Source organism: Epinephelus lanceolatus, chromosome 11 (assembly GCF_041903045.1).
Source record: "Epinephelus lanceolatus isolate andai-2023 chromosome 11, ASM4190304v1, whole genome shotgun sequence".
Taxonomy (NCBI): Eukaryota; Metazoa; Chordata; class Actinopteri; order Perciformes; family Serranidae; genus Epinephelus; species Epinephelus lanceolatus.
In genome coordinates this window covers 12,224,005-12,245,037 of record NC_135744.1, presented here as the reverse complement: position 1 = coordinate 12,245,037, position 21,033 = coordinate 12,224,005, and the positions used below count along the sequence as shown (strand labels likewise).

General features: G+C 41.0%; 1 non-coding gene across 1 annotated transcript; it reads left to right on the top strand.

The window, feature by feature from the left end:
- The first annotated feature begins 441 nt into the window (after nucleotides 1–441).
- On the top strand, nucleotides 442–514 carry trnav-uac (transfer RNA valine (anticodon UAC)). Its single transcript has one exon. It is a non-coding gene; the product is annotated as a tRNA-Val (tRNA).
- Nucleotides 515–21,033: the final 20,519 nt, after the last annotated feature.

Here is a 21,033-nt window from a genome sequence, read left to right as displayed (position 1 = left end):
GCTTTTTTGTTGTTTGAGCATTAAATCCTCTGTCATATGAACATAAAAACATTGAGTGCACATATTTACAGCCATTTCTTAATTCTACTGAACTTCTATTGAAGAAAATATGTTAAGTGCACAAAGATCGTGTTTTTAATTGGCCTTGAACTAATTAAGTGAAATCAGCTTCATACATTTTAGTTAAATTAACTCAAAACGGTTGATTTAACATGAAAATATTACGTCAAGCTCCCAAGGGACGCGTTTTTGTGTCAACTGAACCTGACATGTTGTTTTAAAAAACTGAATGAAGATTAAGTGGTTATATAATATAAAACACCCTGAGGTGACATCACCGCTGGTATGAACTTCTTTCCCATCTGCACTTTCTTTTACTTCTGTATGTTTCTCTTACTATTCCTTTATTACATTACATGTTATCAAATTTGAAGATCATATGGTTCCATAGTGTAGCGGTTATCACGTCTGCTTTACACGCAGAAGGTCCTGGGTTCGAGCCCCAGTGGAACCATTGCTTTACACCTGCCAGGTGTTTGTAAGTTACAGTATCACACCACTTGTATCTTGTGTAATGAATCCCCCCCTCTGTTCTATGAAGGGATAACAGACTGAAATGTAAATAGAGGAATAAACCAATTAATAATTACAGAAATAAATGAACAAAAAATAACTTAATGCTGAAATAAACACAGAATTATATAAATTCATAAAGAAATATATACAGGAGAGTTACAGCCAAATATGTCATTTATATTTAATGAAATTTTTTATTTTTACAATCTAAATTTCATCTAGGACTTACTCTAAACGACCATCTTACCTTTGACAGGAATAAAAGCAGGTCGGGCTTTGGGAGCAGTCTTTAAAAAGGGTAAGCCATGTAGTTGTCTCAGCTATAAAACGTATACACAGTTGTATAATCATGTGTCTGTCATATTTTAGACAATGGTGCAGTTCAGAGCAGAGCGATGTGTCTTCTCTGAGTGCATAAAATGGCTCCTAAACTTGCAGTATGTGGTTACATGGGTCGGGTGCTGGGGCGTAAATATAGACAGTGCAGGCAGTGCAATTACACTGGGACCCCTGAGGTGCAGGGGCCCGTTGAGAGAGTGGGCCCTTGCAGGAGATTCAGATTGCCACCTTGGAAATATATCTTGTCCTGCTGCGTTTCCCCCTGACGCTGCCGTGCACCCTTACACTGTAACAGCGACAGGCCACGTACCATGCCGACGTTAAAGGACACCTTTTTCCTTGGTTTCTGATGCAGCAAGTCACTACCCAAGCACTGGATTTCAGCGACTTTGGAGTGAGACCGGGCTCCTACCTGTATCTGTAAAGACTGATTTTAAAGTCCTTTTACTGATCTACTTGTTTAATCCAGCACCTTCACGAAGAAGAAGAAGAAGAAGAAGAAGAAGAAGTAGAAGCCATTATTATTAAAGATACCTGAGTAAATGTACTTTAATTTTTAATAGTTTCCTCTCAGCTGAATAATCTCCCATCTGGCACGTATGTTGCGGGTTGCAAACACACCAAGTTGGGTTTGGTTTGGGCCGTTATAGAAATAAAATAATATTACGTTTTTTTAAAATTATTTATTTATATGGAAACCAAAATTCACACAAGGAAGAACAGTAAATATTAAAAAGGAACAAGTAAAAATAAATAAACCAAAATATGCAGAAAAATATTTCAGTAATGAGAAGCTACAGAGATTTAAAGTAAACATGTTTTATTTAGCATTAATTAGTACATTAAAAGCATGAGGACCTACATAAAAGGTAATAGCACATCAGTAAATATATTTCATACCAATATATAACATGTTTTAATGTGTTTTAAAATGATAAAAAGACTTCTGAGTAAAATGATCACAAAATTCAAAGGACCGTGAAAACTGTATGAAACATACCCTGTATAAAAGTCTGTAGATTATTTCTTAAATTATAGGATATCTTAAAACAAATTAATATTTTCTATATTGAGTCATGAGCAGGTAAAATACGTTTTTGGGTTGAAGTCAGTCAGTGTTGTTGTAGCAGCAGCTTTTCTCCACACAGGGGAGGTAACAGCTTCACTTTGGAAAGAACCAAACACACAAACAGGATGTTTTGTCTCTTCAACTTATTTGTACATTTTTTATCTAAAAAACAAAATCCCTGTAATATGTTTGGTCCTTTTTAAAGTGTCCCGTGTTTGCCGTCAGAAAAATATGAGGATAACGTGACTCCACAACAGGAAAAGTCAGGAGCAGCTGAAGCTGCCAAATCCTGACTCGCTGAGATGTTTTGAAATCTTACACTAAATATCCTCTCTACTCTCATCAAAACTCATTACCTCTCCTCATATACATAATCCTCATTAATCCTCCTTGTACTCGTGAACAACGTGTGAAAAAAAGAAGAAAAAAACACTCTTTGAAATGAGAGTCCGCTTCATTCCAGCTTTGGCGCCTCCAGACAAAAATATCTCAGGATACCATTAAAAAAATGTCAAATTCAATTATGCCTTTCTCTCTTTTGGGTCTTATAACACACACACACGCACGCGCACACACACACACACACACACACACACACACACACACACACACACACTTATGTAGAAAGTGAATGAAAGGAAGAGGAAGTCCTGAGGGCTTTGAAAGCATGATTGGGAGAAAGCTCTTGTGCTGGTGAGAAAGGAGAAGGTGAATAACAGGCCCTGGTAGCCGGCAGCCAGCACAAAGTGGAGTGGAGAGCTCCATTCTCCCTGCCAGAGAGGGAGACCCCTCACGGGGGTGGGTGAGGGCCCAGAGGGCCCTCGGCAGCCCGGGACCCTCGCTTAATGAGAAATTCCTGGGGATTTAGAGGGGCGCAGAGGTCTTCATTTTCTCACTGCGCCCACCGGCCCCCGGTAGCCGGGTGGTGAGGGTTCTCTTTCAGCCCTGAAACGTCCCTAGAGGAAGGGAGAGTCCCCCCATTCAACAAGAGCAGGGGCCCGCCTGCCTGCTGGATTATGTATATGAGATGTGGGTTGTAGGATCACAACCTGCCACCTTCTGCACACTGCAAAAAATGTCAAGTCATTTAAAGCTGCACCTGCCTTCACAAAGTGGGGCTTCAGCAGGGAGGAGTGTCCCATCGCCACTAATTAAGATGCTGAACATTCACACTGATGAGTGTCAGGCAGGAGCATCAGCCACAAAATGTCCCCACGACCACAGAGAAAAACATCCACATCCTCCTCTTCAAACTCATCATTATAACATGTAAACTATTTTCAAAATTAGAATGAACCCGTCAAGGAATTTGACTCTGGTTGTTGATATACTTTATCATACGTATACACACAGCATCGAGAACGAAAGTACATGAAGATATAAATATAGACAAACAACTAATCTAACAAACATAAAATACAAAAAAAATCCTCCCATAGTTTCCATTCATGTCAGTGAAAACATGGATGCTTCACCCACAGAAGATCTATAGAATCACCACAGTTTCAAGATTAGAGTCACCAATTCAGTATCTGACCAAATGTCTCTCCTTGTGTTCCTGAGATATGACGTTTAAACATGGTGATGTCACAGTGAAGCTGACCTTTGACCTTTTGGATATAAAATGTCAGTTTATTGTTGAGTCCAAGTGGACATTTGTGCCAAATTTGAAGAAATCCCCTCAAGGCGTTTCTTAGATATCGCGTTCCTGAGAATGAGATGGCTGCTTCACCTCTGACCCTTGATCACCAAAACTAATTCAGTTCATCCTTGAGTCCAAGTGAACATTTGTGCGAAATTTGAAGAAATTCCATTGAGGTGTTCTTGAGATATTGCGTTCACAAGAATGGGACGGACAGACTACCAGCCCCAAAAAATACTGTTTCTGGCCACAGCTATTGTGGGGTCACAGTGACCTTTGACCAGCAAATACTAATAGTTCATTCTTGACTCAAAGTGGGTATTTGTGCCAAATTTGAAGAAATTTCTTTAAGGTGTTCACAACATTGAGACAGATGAGGTCACAGTGACTTTGACCTTTGACTATCAAAATCTGATCAGTTCATCGTTGAGTCCAAGTGAATGTTTGTGCCAAATAGGTAGAAAAATCATTGAGGCGTTCTTGACATACCACATTTGCTAGAATAAGACAGGCGCGGTTACAATGACCTTTGACAGTAAATGATCACTTTTATTAATTATTAAGGGCTGCTGATGCGTATGTTACACGTCACACTAAAGGCGGACACAGTTCAGACCCAAGATTCGCGACAAAACCGTTTTAGGACGTCGCAGAGAAAAGGGTCAGTGGTGTGAACTGGCCGGTCTTTGCTCGACTCAAGCCGGCTGATGATGTCACCTGACACTCAGCTGGTCAAATCGCAAATCTTTGCCTGAACTGGGCTTGAAGTGCTGCCAATGCATATGTTACATGTCACACTAGAGGCTGATGCTGTTGTGTTACATGTCACACCCATAATGCCTCCTTTGCTTCTGCGATGCCTGCATGCTGTCTGAAATCACACAGTGGAGCTGCATGATGCTTTGGTCATTGGTCCTGTGTAAAGACATAAAGGCAGCATTACAAAGGGACTTCATGATGACCCTATAGTGCCATCTCTGTTTAAAAAGGCTTAGAGTTCAGTGCTTTTAGTGAAATGTACGATTAAAAAACTCATCAACTGAACATTTTCTCTCTCCTCTGGCTGCAGGAGAGTGGAGCCAGATCTCACCATTGCGGGAGTTAATTGTCCAAGTGTCTAATTAGAAGAATGAGTGAGAATTGAGGGGCCGCTGGGATTCAGCTGCCCCTGTCAGAGCCTCCCAGCACCAGGCCTTTGGACCTGCTACGGCCCCGCCGGGCCCCCCGGCTGAGACGCTCCCCCTCAGCTGAGCTTCAGAGCTGGAGGGGCCGGGGGCGTCGGACATTGTGTTGAGAGAGCTCTTGCTGAGGATGGACTCGGCTGCCGACACAAACAAACCCCCAGTTGGTCGTTTGATGGCTTCACAGGTGGAGAGACGGCGTCTTCTCTCTGGGACTCAGCTCCTCAGGAAGCCTGTATTCATGACGGAACATCAGGGGAGCAAGGAGGAAAGCTGTCCATATTCACATCTTTACACATAAAGGTTATTAATACAAAATCACGTCCATGGTGACTTATAGTGCGTTTGAGCCTGGACTGACTGGTGCCAAGACCAAAACATGACGTAGATTTCTACACTGCCTTAAAAAGTTTGGAATAACCTGTTATATTACACTTTTCTTTCTTTCCTTCAATAACATCTCTTAACAGAGATAAAACAGTTTAATCAGACTTGTATGATAATGTATTAATAACATTTGAAATAGTTTTGGCTCCAAAAGAAGGATTATTAAAGGATATTAAATGATTCAAAATTCCATTTAGTCAATGTCTGCAGTATTTTGTTTTCCAGTCCAGAAAAGCATCAGTGATAATCAATTACTATAAACCTCAACAATGCAATGGGACTCTAACTACTATGGGACTTTCCACCTCCTTCTATTGCGCTGTTATCAGTGGGGTTTAAAACGTGCCGGCCCGTGCATTTTATAACTCCGCAAAAGGTTCCTTTGTGCATTGGTATCTGATGCCCAGATCACTAACAAAGTGATGGTATATTTGACGAGTTTGGAATGAGAATGAGCTGATTTGTCAACAACTGACCTTTTGTTAAGCCTCGCCCCTTTGTGACAGTCAGACAAGCTGTCAGAGTAAGCATGGAGCCCACACTGTAACTAACTGCACTCCCTGAAAAAATATGATCATATTTTTATAAAACTGAAAGAGTGATTCCAGAGAGAAGCAGACAGAGGGGTCTACAGTCTGTGTTTGAAGGATATATCCAGGATGTCAAACTGACTCAGCAGCAACAACAGGTTAAAAAGACAAAGATAGTTAGAAGCTAAAGCCGAACTATAGGCTACAGATCACAGTGTAAAAGTGAACCACCACATCACTGCTGATCGCCACAGAACACAGTGAATATAAAGGGAAACTTTGTGGATATTGAACCAGCTGTGTGGCATCACAGTGTGTGCTGATGAACAGTGTTTGGCTTCACCCCTGTGTCGCTGCCAACACCTGGACCTCCGCCACCAGACGGGCAGGGATCTCTGGAGAAAGTCAAACAACGTTCATCCGCACACAATGTGATGACACACAGCTGGTTCAATATCAGCAAAGTTTCCCTGCTTCCCTTCACTGGTTCCTGTACAGCAGGGTCGGTCTTTTTTTCACTGTTATAATCATTAAAAAGCAAAAGCAGCATGTGTATACATTCAGTAGGCTATATCTTCAGTAGCTAGCTAGCTAACCCTACACTTTTCAGGGTTTGATTTTGGTTTTGGAACAGGGAAGAAATGTATATCTTTTTCCAACCTCTCCAGGTAACGTGCCCCAGACACAACATTTAGCTCCAAATCCACAAAACCTGCCTGACAATGAAGGAAATCTGAAACGACTGCATTAGAGTCAATGGAGCACAGCTGTGTTGTTGTCGGACCCTGGTCTGAGCCGGCCCGATGATACGTTATGGGGGCGGGACTTAGCGAAGGGTCCTCAAAAAAATCAAGCTCAATAGATGAAACAAGGAGTTGATCTTGAAACAGTTGTGGACAAGTGTAGGTGTAATGCTGAAGGATGATAAACACTATTATAGCCTGGTCTATAAAGGTAATAATTTATTGATGATTAATAAGTACGGAACGTGGTACCTAACTTCAAGACAATACAATAACACTGGCAGCTTAGAGCTCAGTAAATTAATGGGTGATGATGTCTTGTCAGCTTAGCTTTGGGACACACACAAACACACACACACACACACACACACACACAGAGCTGGGCTGTGTTGGTCAGTGCCATTTCAGAGCCAAAACCCAAAGCACAGCCGGAGGCTTTGGCAGAAAAGATGATCTCCACTCGGGCTCTCAGCGTGAGCAGCGGACTCTCTGTGGACACAAGCTTTGGGATCTTTGTGCGTCTATTCTGATAAAAGAAAACGAGGCTTTCACTTCACTGTTGAGTGCAGAAACGGCTGCACTTTACCTTCATTTCACCACTGCCTGGATTAAACCTCATGAGAGTTGGGATCAGGATTTAGAAGATGTTGTCTTCCAGCAGAATTATAAAATGTGTTTAGAATCATGGTGACAAAGATTAACAGCATATCTATTTTTCTGTCTTTTAAAGTTCCAATTTCAAGACACAACACACTAAAAATCACTGTTAACCCAGTTTGTGTCAATACTGGCTTAACTTTACTAAGTACCAACTTCAGACTACCGAAATGAGCTTCACTATAACTCGCAGCATTCACAGACAAACACTTATCTGGACACATTTTCCCCACAAATACAACATGCTAATGCTTTTAGCACAAGCCTATGGCATTTTACATTATATAAATCAGCCAAGTGGCTAGCGGAGATTTCTTCTATTCATATAAAACCAGGGACATCAGCCACATTTAACAAAGGTAACGTTACAAAATTTGGCTCTATTACAGCTCACAAGGTTCACTGACAAAACAACTGTCTTATACTAAACACGTTTTCCAAACAAATACAACATGCTAACGTTATTAGCACAAGCCTATGGCATTTTACATTGTATAAATTAGCCTAACAGCTAGCAGAGAAACAACAGTTTTTAAATTGTAATGTACAAGAGAGATCAGCCAAATGAGAATTTTGTCAAGTCTCTTACGAACGTGTGCATCACTGTAAAGCTGAACAATAACCATCAGGTTTATTTTTGCTCTGTGGACACAGTGACCATCACACACAGGCTTTTTATCTGCATCCCTCTGAACACACCACACTGGATCCTCGAGGCCCAAATCCAGGACACACAAGAGAAAAAAAAAGCTGCTTTCTCCCTCCGGCTAAAAAATTAAAACATCCGAGAGCGGCTTGTTCACTATTTAAGCACAAGTGTAAAGAAGTCGTCTTTGCAGGAGAAATGTCCGGCTAATTGGTTTGTTAAGACGAGAGAGGGTGTGAGGGGAGAGACAGGGAGAGAAATTTCCCCTTTCTTTGAGTCCAGACAGGTTAAATGTGCAGTTAGGCCTGGACAATGGAGCCGTCCTTTCACATGCAAAGATGAGGTATATGGAGCGAGCCGGGTTTTGTGGCCGGTGTTCAGACTTCAATTGAGAGGCACCAAAGCGTGACGGTATCTCTCCTCCCCTCCGATGCCTCCCACTTTCCCCTCCTTTCCTCACTCCCTCCCCTTCTTCTTTCCATCCTTCTCTTCCACCTTCTCATCCTGCATCCATGTTTCCCTCCATCCTTCAGCCCAGGATCCCCAAAGAAGTATGTTTACATTGGATGATTCTGGACAGTGATGATGTGGAGGTCAGGGTGATGGAGCATGTCTGATGTTCAAGGTTGAAAGACAAGAAAATAGCGGAGCTTAATTCTTTAATTATTCATTGATGATTGACTATTTTCCACTTTATTTTATTAATCAGCCCCTCAGCCCCCATGAATTTTGTGCCTCCTTGCAATTTTATCCAATTCCACAAAGTTGACCACTCATCGTAGTTTCCTGTGAGTTTCACCAATCATAGCTGTCCCCCAAAAAATGTCCCCAGACTCATTTTCTTGTTTCTGGTTGTGAAGATGCAGACGTGTGATACAAGCGTCTCACATTTACCAACAAAAGTTATTGCTAAAGACCATGCAGGGCGATTTCCTGATGTTCTGCAAGATAGCAGGGATTAACTTATTTGCATCACGTGCAACTCTGTGGTGGAACAAATATTTTGCTACCAGTAAACATACACAGAGGACACTAAAGGCCCGAACATACTCGGGCAGAACGTACGCGGAACGGACTCCGCGCGGACTCAAAGCGGACGTCCGCAAGCCCTGTGCGTGCAAAGCTCAGATTTTACAACCGCGCGGACTCCGCTCCGCGCACCAGTGACTGCTTGGCATGTATTTTTCACATCGCAGGGATTTTTCACGGACATTTTTACAGGAAACTACAACGCGGAAGTGCGCTTGACTGTGGAAGCCTGAATGACTGCTGACGTTCCTTATGTTACCCTATGTAACAAGTTTGTTTTGGTCTCACTCCTTCTGGACTTTAGCTCTTTGTTTACTTTCCTCATTCTGTTTCTCTTCTGAGCTGAACTGCCAATCAGAGTGATTTAAATTCATTAATGGGCTCCGCCATTGGAGACACCGATTCAACGTGCTGAATTGGCGGAAAAAAAAAAGCAGGGCCAGTGGCGTGGGACACACTGCAGCAACAAGGTCCATGGATGCTCAGTGACAACCCAACATTGATTGATGGCCAACTTTTGGCTTGGTCTTTCAGGGTCTTAAATGCGTTGCCAGTAAACAAGACAAGCCACCGTGACAGAGGCTGTTGCATTCAGATCTTCTGCATGCACTGAAAGGATCGAGGTGAGCTACACTAGATATGCAGGTTAGTGATAACGTTAGTGTATTATAAATCACAAACTCAAAACAGTGCAGTTTTATTCTTGCTGGAACAAATTGCCTTTGGTTTTTAATAAATAAGACAAATAAATCCAAATGTTTTTGCAATTTTCACCTGCTCCCGTAGTTCTATTGCAAAAAAAAGCTTAAAAATATCACAACATGCATCGATATTTTAATTTTAATTTTTAGAAAAGCTGCCTTAAAATCAGGCATCTTAGGCTGCAACAATCCCCAAAGGACTGATTCATATGTTCCTAGACATATTTCTTGTTCTTTGTAGACGTCTTTTTTGTGGACGTAGCATTGGTGGACGCCCAATCCAACTTAGCTACAGTGTGGGACAATAACGTGAATCTTAAATCTTTCTTTTAATGACTACAGTAAATTCTGCACTTCAGCCAAGTATAAATGACTATTTTTTGGGGATATGTCAACTTTTTAAACATTTTTTTGGGAGCGTTTCCACTTTACATATCTTCATACAACACTTTGTATGTTACCCTACAAATTAGCACCCCATGGATGCCGTTACCGTAACGTTATGTGATTAACATAAAGTCACTGTGATAAGGTTTAGGGAAAAGTAAAAAAAACAAATAGATCCGTACAACAAGTAGCTCCCGTTAAGAAAGATTTTGATGCAGAGTATGCATTCTGCATTAAAATTGGGGGGGAGGAAGTTTCTTTGGTGCAACGCCGACCGAGTTAGATGTTGGGAGGTGTCCTTTGTACTGTTTTTAGGTTTATGAAAAACACATGGTGAGGACAGACTTTAAAATACGACTCAAAGTTAACACGGTCCCGAACATTCGTCTCCAGGGGAAAGTCTACATTTTTGTGACCCATTCACTACCCCAAGCACAGGACCATTTCCTCATTAACTCCCGTCAGCGCATTGGTCATGTGATTGCAGCCTTTCAAAATACGAGGATATTTACGAATTTGGGAGCACTGCTTTTTGTGGGAAAACGTATGAACAGTTTATGAGAACAGCCTGTTCACTCAGGTTTTAGTGGATGGAAACGTACTCACAGAATCAATATCAGAGCTGTTGCAAAATCTGCAGTTGGGGTTTTTCATATTCAACCTGGGTACGTGGCAGAGGCTGAATAAATAATTCTCTTTGTTTTCTCTGCAGATTAGTGTTTATTTCTGCAACCTGCACTTTCCATGATTCCCAAGAAGACGGAGAACAAGAACTTCTTTTGTTTATTTAAAATCCCAGTGATGTAGATGGCAATTAATGAAAATATACTTTAATGCAAACCCTAATTGATTTTTTTGTTTTTGTTTCACTTATAATAACCGGAGCTGCTACATTCCATCTCAAACTATCACAACAGAGACAGTGGTAAGACAGGGAGGAGCTGTGTGGAGAAAGAAAAGAGGGAAGCGGAGAGTGTGGGGGTGGTAGTGCAGGCGATACTGGGTGGTGTAGGGGTTTGTCATACAAAGACGGGAGCCGTGAAATGGTGCTTGTGAAAGCCTGGCGCTGGTCCACTCATTGAGTTGTCAATCTGCCCGGCAGGTCTCCTGTATGATGAGACCTGTCAGAGAGGGACCAGGAGGGGTGGGGATGACCTAATGCTGCATCACCTCCCTCCCTTTTCTCCTCCAAGGGGTTTGAGTGACACCCCCACTGGCCCATAATACGACCCCTGTGGCGCCATGGCATCAGATGGGCCGGTCCAACAAGGACACTGACGCGGGCTCACTGGTCAGTGTGGAGGATTGGAAGACACTCAGGAGATACAGGTGGTAGAGAATATAATATCAGCAAGTCATGTTTCTAAGATAACAATCATACAGGTGCTTCAAAGGTCCAAAAAGATCAAATCATACAGTCAAAATCAACAAAATAACTTAACATGTCAAAGGGAATCTGCATGTCACAGCATTCCCTGAAATCTGTTAATAAGTGGACAAGTTATATTAACATTTAGTGTTTTCATTTTGTCATGCCTCAATTTGATGCAGCTTATTTGTGTTACATGCAAGTTCTTTTGTTTTTCTTTCTTCTTTTAGTTTCTTGAGTGCATGTTTATGACAAAATCAAATCAAATCAAATCTGTCTGGAAAAACTTCCACAAGATCAAACAAGTGTTGGACTTGTTATTAGCCTGTAATTCAAACAAGTTTATTGCATATGCAAAGTTTAACTATCTAGCAAGTGTTGGTAGACCAGTGGCTTTTAGGTAATTCAAGGATTGCCAGCTATGGTTACTTAAAGGTCTGGTGTGCAGGATTTAGGGGGATATATTGGCAGAAACGAAATATAAGAATGTTTTCTTTAGTGTATAATCACCTGAAAATAAGAATAGTTGTGTTTTGGTTACCTTAGAATGACCTGTTAATATCTATATAGAGAGTGGGTCCTCATCTATGTAGATCGCCATGTTGCACCACTATGTTGCTACAGTAGCCCAGAAAGGACAAGCCAAATACTGCCTCCAGACAGGGACACTGGCGTTTTCGCGTTGGCCACTGTAGTTAGCAGCCCCTCTGCAATGGGATCATTGGAAAAACAAAAGTGTGCACACTGGAGGTCACAATGCAGTGAAGCAAAGCAACACATTCTTACTCCGACTTCATCAGGTATTGACCTTTTGACATGCAAGGTACCCTGTGTGTGTTTATTCTAGGACGCCATGTCAATGTCATCCTGTTACATACATCGTTTGTTTTCAAAATACACTTATGTTTTTCACAGGAAATGTACAGTTTACATACAGTCTCTCACATTAAACGCACTACATCAGAACGACACCACAATTGATGTTTTTCTTCCTTCAACAACAAACACGTTGTAGGGTTTAGGAAAAAAAGGAACAGGGTTTGGCTTTACAGTCTTACAGGGTGAAAACGCCACCCTGCTCTACTCAAACTTTTGTTCCCTCAACTTTTGTTGTTGTCCTGCCGCGTTTCCCCCTGATGGTGATGGGCACCATTAAACAATAATGTCAACCGGCTGCGTATCATGCTGATATGAAAGGATGGCTTTTTTTGTCTGTGTCTGACACCAGAAGTCACTGACCAAGCATCGGTTTTCATCAAACTCGGAGTGAGACCGTGTTAAGCAAACAGCTGCATCATCCGCAAAAAGGCGGAGACATACTCCCTTGATCCCTGAACCTCCACTCCAGTCAGAAAACGCGAGAGGGCTCAGAGGGAAAAGTGCAAAGTGAACATAAACCACCTACAAAATTTTAGCTTTCTCCAGTAAAGAAAATTCACTGGTTGCATCTTCAGCAAATCTTTTGATTGTGTGAGTAATTTGCCAAATTTTTTAGATGGGGGGTAGGAGGCGACACCAACAGCTTCACCCGTTGGCCTTTAGCTCTCTGTCACCCCCTTCCACCTATCACACCATCTCTTTGTCTGTCTCCGTCTTCCCAGAGTTCAGCTCTGGACTAGACGCATTGTCCTGTTTGATGACTTGACGTCTCTGTCTGTCACAGGGATGCAGACACAAAGACGCGCATGCACATATTAACACACTCTGAGTCACAGTCTGGCATCCTGACAGATTCTCTTTCAAAGGTTACGTGTCAATCTGAACTGACAACCATAATAAAGACTTTAGGTTTCATTCGCACTCAGGAATGTCAGATTAATGGTGTGAAACGGCTTCATGTCATGCAAAACTTTCTAATGACTGTCAGGTGATTTGGGGCAAGATAGACTTTCTTGTTCTATGCCTAGTCCACCGAATATACTGCTGCTGTGATTAAACTTTTAACTTTTCAGAAAATAACCTTTAACATCAAACATTACCAGCGGTGGAAAAAGTACTCGGATCCTTTACCCGGGTAAAAATACCAATACCAAAATGTACATACTCTCCATTACAAGTACAAGTCCTGCCTTAAGATACAAACAGTGCTAAACAATGAGCTGAGAAATGCTGAAAAGAGTCAGATGATAATTCTCTCTGGGTTGTGACCACATGCCAGTCTTTCACATTATATAAGTCATCTGCACATTATTAATATGATAAAATGATTACAGTAGCTTTATACATGTATTTTTGTTGCCTAACCCAAACATTACCTTAGCCATAGTTTAGTAGGGCCCATGAAAAAGTCTATGGTTGATCCTTAAATTGGATCAAATATAACAATTTACTTACTGACTTATATCACTGACAATACAAGTTCCAGGTATGAGAGGCAGAGCTAAAGGTGAGAAGCGAGGCAGAATAATTTTTAGCAAATAAAACCTGCTGTATCGGACTCAGTTTTAAAGCTACAGCAAAGACATTGGTATCCTTTAAAACGAGAGGACCTAAGGCACCCATTAGTACTAACCATGGTAATCTATTTTGTCAGAAAAGGGAACAAATAAATCTCCAAAGTTACACAATATTTTGGCGAAGGAAAAAGGAATATTGCCATTTTTCAAAATGGTGTACAGACCCTTTCAGGGCCAACCTCAGTAATTTGCTGCTAGAAAAGCCATAGTCATAGCTCAAAACTTAAATTTGAACACATACCAGCCGCCATTGCACATCAACAAAAACAAAGACAACTATGGTTAAATGTGATAAGACCAAAGGACTGGACAGAGGCCTCATGTCCACCTCATCAGAAACTGGGGAGGTATTAAGAGGAATATTGGATTTCTCTGGAATGCTAACTTTTTAGCACATTAGCTAACGTTAGCTTCCATAGCAAAACAAACAAGTGTCATCCTCCTTTGTAAAATTGGCTTCCTGTGACATCATCCATCCACTGAGTGAGAGCATACGGGTCGGCCAGTCTGGTCCCGTTGGTCAGTATTTACTTATTCAAGTAACACTGGCGGTCCTGGAGAGTGAGTGACCTGACATGGTGCGTTGGTAAATTCAGTCTGACGCTCTACACTAAAATGAGAGCCCTGTTGGTGGAAGAAACGGAGCGTTATATTTCTACATGAATGAACCAACGGTTAAGTTAATCACACGTTCACTCTGCTTGGTGCTCTGCTGCTCCGTCTCCACAGACAGAGGGCCGAATTCGCAAAGAATGAACTGCGGCCGCTGGTAGCACCTTGAATTGCACTTCACTTGCACCCGCAGTTTGCTCCGTCTTAACGTCCTATTCACAAAGGATATTGTGCTAATGATATACCAGCGCAAACACGCCCACAAAGTTTGGCAGCTGAGTGCAGTTTGCCCCTGATTTGCCCCTGACTGCAATCAACCACATGGCAAAGTATAAATGCTGGCTTTGCGCCAAGAACACCGTGGCAGAACAATGGCAGACTTTGTTTGGCAAAGTACTGAATACTGTATACCCTCATGTAGTGATGTCTGCTGGTGAGTCAGTCTAACAGTGTTGGATGGGTTGAGGCTGTGAATCTGACCAAGTTTGACCACTTTATCACTATTCGCTCTAACTTGTAGCTGTTTTTTCGTTATCTTTTGAATTTAATATGAATTATGGAACCGTTTTTGTTCACGTTTGTTTCCCCCGTTTCGTAAAATAAATTATTTAAAGTTGCTTTTGAAGTGCGTGACAGAAGTGCGTTTTGAGAACGACCGCAGACTGTCAACTGTTCAACGCATCAGTATCTTCGGATGCCATTAAAGTAATAATGATTATAATAATAATTTCAAAATATTATTTACAGACTGATTTAACAGACGATCACTGCTGCCACGATCACTGGAAAGTCTGGGCGAGAGGCTTCCACAGAGGAGCGCCCAGTTTGCACCAGCTTTCTAAAGACGTTATTTACTTCACTCAAACTGCATGTGGCTATTAGCGCTGGTGTTAGTGAATTAGACGTTGTTTATCAACGAGGCTCATTTGCATAGAAGTAAGTGAATTCGGCCCAGAGTGTGCTCTGTCACTCTGAGAGTGCGGTGCTCTGGATAACCCAACGGTACATTCAGACAGCGCTCGAATTATGAATGGTCCAGTTTGTGTCAGAGTGTGGTCCCACACTCACAATGAGTATTTCTGAATGCACCACTTACATCATCTTCCTCCATTGTCTAAAAGAAGACAACAGAACTTGCTAGCTAGCGCTAGCTAATGTCTGTGGAGAACTGTTTTGCCTCCAGCTAAGCCCCGCCCACCAAAAAACATCATACTGTTTACTAATGGTAAAAGGGTCTATTTAAATATTTCTGCAAACTGGGGTCCTTTAACAGTCTTTAAATTTCATAAATTGGAAAGAACTGGAAAACTGAGAGTTGACAATCATGTACTCTTTACACAATTTCAGCTCTGCACACAATGTTGACCAATGTTTGATTAAAGTAGTCTCACAATTTAATGAATAAAAGAAGAACAAAGTTCACTCCTGATTTGATCTTAGGAGTTAAACCTTGCAGTAATTTCTTCAATCAATGTTTGACTTTACTTTTCCCTCATCATTCATTACAGGACATTTTCAGCCTCAGCACACACATCTGACTACCTCTGCTTTTCAAAGTATGAAAACAAGGTCTTAGCACAGAGCCGATACGAAATGCACATGGAAGTAAAATGATTATATTTGCAGGAAGTGTAAAAATGTATAGGGGTCCCTCCACAACCAGCCCCTGTTGTGTGTAGATGAAGACACCACTTTTGAAAATGTTGCCCCCCTGGCTGTATTTCCAAAAGGCTGGCCTGGGCACAGACAAGAAGTTTAAAAACATTACAAACGCTGTCACTGAATGTAGCCACGGTTTTGCAGAATCATCAGATATCAGTGTTCATGTGAGGTGAACGAGTTGTTTGATCATTAGAAAAGTCAGATGTTGTTTTGAGGGAACTTCTGTGTCGTAGTTAATTTAAATTTGAAACTCAAAAATGTGAAGCTGTATGTGATATTCAAGGATATCTTCACAAAACATATGATGAAAACTGTCCACAGTGACGTCTGTGGACTGACCTGTTTGTCTTTGTCGCACAGTACAAACCAGCCTACCACATGCAAATCCTTCCTCCCTCCCTCCCTCTCCCCTTCCAGAGGCACTCTCCAGCTTTGAATCTCAAATTTAAAGACCGAAATTTACATTTTAAACAAATTATGGCATTTACATGAAACCAGACATAAGCAGACACCAGTAGGTTCAAGATCAGATAAGATAAGATAGACTTAAATTTGTCTTAGATACATGCGGTACCTGCTATTAAAAGATTCAAAAAAGTTTATAGGTGCTACATATATACAGTCCATACACAGAGCTGTCGCTGTTCACAATCTCACAAAATCAGTACTTAGAGTTCATGTACAGACTGCCATCAGTCAACAAACTACACATCTGTTTTACATAGTCATCATAAAACAGTGTACAGGTTCAGAGAAAAAGACAAATAGTAGATCTGTGGCTAAAAAAAGAAATGGATATGGGCTTGATATGTATAATATGATAAAATGTAATATTATGAAGTTGTAGCATCACACTGTAAAAAAATACTCAACACAAGAGTTGCACTGAAAAAGGTGACTGTAGTGAAAGTGTGTAAGTATAACCAGGAAAATGTGCTTACAGTATCAAAAGTAAAAAAATATCCCCTGTGTCTATTTTGCTATAGATTATTATTATTATTACTCGTGCATTAATGTAAAAGCAGGATTTTACTGTTGTAGTTGTTCGAGGTGGAGCTACACGATTTATTCTCCATTAATCAGTTGATTGATGGAGACTAATCATATCAGCTGTACTTGTGTAAACTTTTGGGGAGTTTAATTATAACAAAACATAATATTTTATAAGCTCTTTATATATTTTTGTGCAAAAATCTTAATTTGAAAAGTTACAAAGACTTTCAGATTAATATAGTAAAGTAAAAAGTAGAGAAGATGGTTAAACTTATTGAGACGGGGAAAAATTGTTGTGCATACAATATAATCTGAAGACTGCGCATATTCATATACACATATATCCCTGTCAACAGTTTAATAAGTCAAGCAAAAGTGCAAAGTTTAAATTATATATTTTATTGTGTTATATATAACGATTTAAAGGCTATGATTTTCAGTAAAAAGCTGACCCTAGCTGGATAATTACAAAAGATTTAATAGTAAATAATAATAATAATAATAATAATACATTGGATTTATACAGGGCTTTTCTGGATACTCAGAGATGCTTTACAGAGAACAAGAACAACAAAACAGAAAAAAAAGAAATAATCCATGAGAAGATAAACAATGCAGAGAAGAAGAAGAAGCACACAGTTTTGAAGAGGTGTGCTTGAGAGCCCGGTTTCACTCCGAAGTCGTCAAAATCCAGCGCTTGGGCAGTGACATGTGGCGTCAGAAACCAATGAAAAAAGGCGTCCTTTAACGTTGGCATGATACGTGGCTGGTCACTGTTATATTTTAACATCTACCGGCAGCATCAGGGGGAAACGTGGCGGGACAAGAACGAAAGTTAAGGTGGTGAATGTCTGAGTGAGGCAGGTGGGAGCGGTGGTTGTGGATGGGTGCAACAAACACCAACTTTTACCCGAGAGAGCAGTGTAAGTGTTTCGTAAGATTGTAAAGCCAAACCCTGTTCTTTTTTCCTAAACTCAATCACGTGTTTCTGTTGAAGTTTTATCGCTGTGTTGTACTGATGTAGTGCTTTTATTTTGAAAGAGACTGTATGCAAACTGTACATTTCCTGTGAAAACAGAAGTGTATTTTGAAAGAAGACAACGCATGTAACAGGCTGCAGTTGAGGTTGGCATTAGCAGACCTCAAAATGCGACAGGAGGGAGGGTGCCGGTGGAGGAGCTCAGACAGGTTTTGGTGGAGCCAGGTTGTGGAGGGCTTTATAGATGATGAGGAGGAGTTTGAAGTGGGATAGGGAGCCAGTGGAGGTTATAAAGGACAGGGTCATGTGGTCACAGGTGCGAGAGTGTGAGAAGACGAGCAGCTGAATTCTGGCTCTATTGTAGTTTGTTGAGAGTTTTGGATGATGAACCGTGGAGTAGACTGCTGCAGTGATCCAGTCTGGAACTAACGAATGACTAGAGCTGTGTTTTACAAAGGAAGCCTTGTTTGTTCTTCATAATTGTTAAAGATCCCCTTCAGACATGTTTTAAGACGTATACATGCTCCGCTCTGAATAATAATCAAACTGTATCAGTTACATGGATTATATATGAATTACTGCCTCATGAATGCGTGGGATATATGTACACGTTTTGGTGCTTTTTGGAGAAAAATTGTGATTGATTGTCACGTTTTATCTAAACGTTGGTGTTTTCTTTTTAAAATGATGACAATGTTATAAATCCTAAAATGCAGTCACTGTGTGGCAGTTTGAATGTTATTTCATTTAAATTGGATAAGTTACTTTCTACAGCCCACTTTTTCCCACCAGCGTGCTCTTCTCTCGAATTAAGAGATGTTTGGGTCTTGACTCAAACTGTGGGAGGACATTTCAGGAATACTTGTTAACAAAAAAAGAAAAGTCTCGTAAAGTTTTATGGTGAATCAAAATCCTGTTGCATGTGCTTTTATGAGCAGTGTTTGGTCTCTGTGTCACACACATCTCTCTGTCATTCTCTCTCACACATAAAACACAACCGCCCGGCCCGCACACAGACACGCACACACACACGCAACAACACAAGCTGCTTTCAGCCAGCTTTCACATATATATATAATATTTAACATCTGACACACTGGAGAAAAATATATGTTCTATGTATTTTTCTGTTAGTTGAAGTAAATTCAAGTCTGATCCTTACAAAAATGTTAAAGGGTATTTATTTTCTTTAGCAGCATAAGTCATATTTAGAATAATTGATGGTGGTTAATCGTCTAATTTGAAGATGATGACAGTGCTTCACTTGAAATTATTCTCTTCCTACACTGGAATGGTGGCAGGTACGGCATTTATGTGAGGTAGAACATATTACAGGCCAAATCATGTATTCAATATATCTTCTACACCTGTCAAGCTCTCTTGTACTAAACACATTTACAATAATAACAGCAGCAGATTTCCCACTCAAACACTTGTAGTAAAGAAAATTCATCAGCTATTAATCTAGCTGGCTGGACATGCTAAAAATTCACACAAAAACACACTCTTGGAACAACCACGGACTTTCACCTGGGAGGTTGGTGTTTGCTTTCTGTAAGATTATAAACTGTTCTTTTGTTTCCCAAACCCAACCATGTGTGTTTGTTGTTGAAGGGGAAAAATGTCAATTAGTGGTGTTTTGCCGACGTGACTGGACAACTTTGAAGGTTTTCAGTAGTTTCCTCAGCACAGAAACAAACAAGATTCCAGGAGAGACGGGTGACATTTAACGTCTTTCAGGAATACACACAGATTCTAGTGACCGGCTAGTGGCGTCCGGACATCAGAAGTGACAACAACAGCTTGTACCACAACATGTGGAACGACTTTGTTTGTGAGCAGCTGAAACAGTCTCTTATTCCTGGAGTTAAAAATGGAGAGTCTATATTTTAGGACCGTCAGAGGTGGGCGGTTTGTCCCGGCTTGGGCTTGGCACGGCTCGGCTAGGCTCAGGAGGCCCTCTGGGACCGGCCTTGTTTGTTTGGACAGCAGGCAGTAATGTGGCGAGCTGCAGCCCAGGAGACTGACCAGGAATGTGGCTGAAGGTCTCATCTCGCCTCATCAAAAGACGAGCGTGAGCCTCTCTGCTGCCTCGTCTCCCTAAAAAACCCAAACCATCAACACTGAGCTGGACCTGCCAGACCTCACAGCACCAGCACAAGAACACTTAGTGCCACAATAAAAGGCTAAAGAAAGAAGCTTTAGTCAAAGTCCAAATCCAAGTGTTTGACCTGTTTCGTACATTATGTTCCTCCTGCAGCAGAATCCACTTCTCTTTGTTCTGTACAATCTGAACATTCAGTCACACACTAATGATATCTAAGTTTGAATTTATCCAACTTCACTCAGCTTCTGGTGTGTGTCACATCAACAACAACATATTATATCTTTGCTCTGTTATGAGTCTTAACCTGTTTTATTAATATTCAGGATATATTGGGTTTAACAGTTTTTTGTATTTTTTTTTTAAACATTATTCAGGAGTGTCTTTAACTGCTCCACATTCGAGAGCTGTCATTTCTGTACAGAGGTGCAAGTATTTTACTGTCCTGACCACATTTTATGATTAAATATTCATCTGAATTCTGTTTCTGATATTTTTTTCTACATGCTACAACTTACAACACATCAGGCTTACATTAATTTAAATATGTTTGACAGGTGACATGGGTTAAGGAAATAGCTTAACAGCCTTCCATAGATGTTTTTCTTTCCTCGATAAACTTTATATCATGTCCTACATTCAAGACACCCAAGGAGGATCCTTTGGAGGTTTGATGGTGGTGGAAGGAGCATGCTAAAATGTTTCCTAACCTGGCAGTGATTAAATGTTTTCACCATCCAGTCAAAGAGACGTCTCTTCCGCTGATTTAGATTTCAAGAACGGCGGAGAACCCAGCTTAATGTGAGGGACTGTAGTGAGTGAGGGTCAGGTCGCGGGACTTTTATGAGTGGGTGTGGGCAGGTATGGCTTTGACTTAGACATAATAACAGGTAAGGGGTCGATTCTGGTACTGAGCTTTATGGGTATGGGCAGCAGCAGCAGTTTAGAGGTGTGTTTTTGCAATATCACAA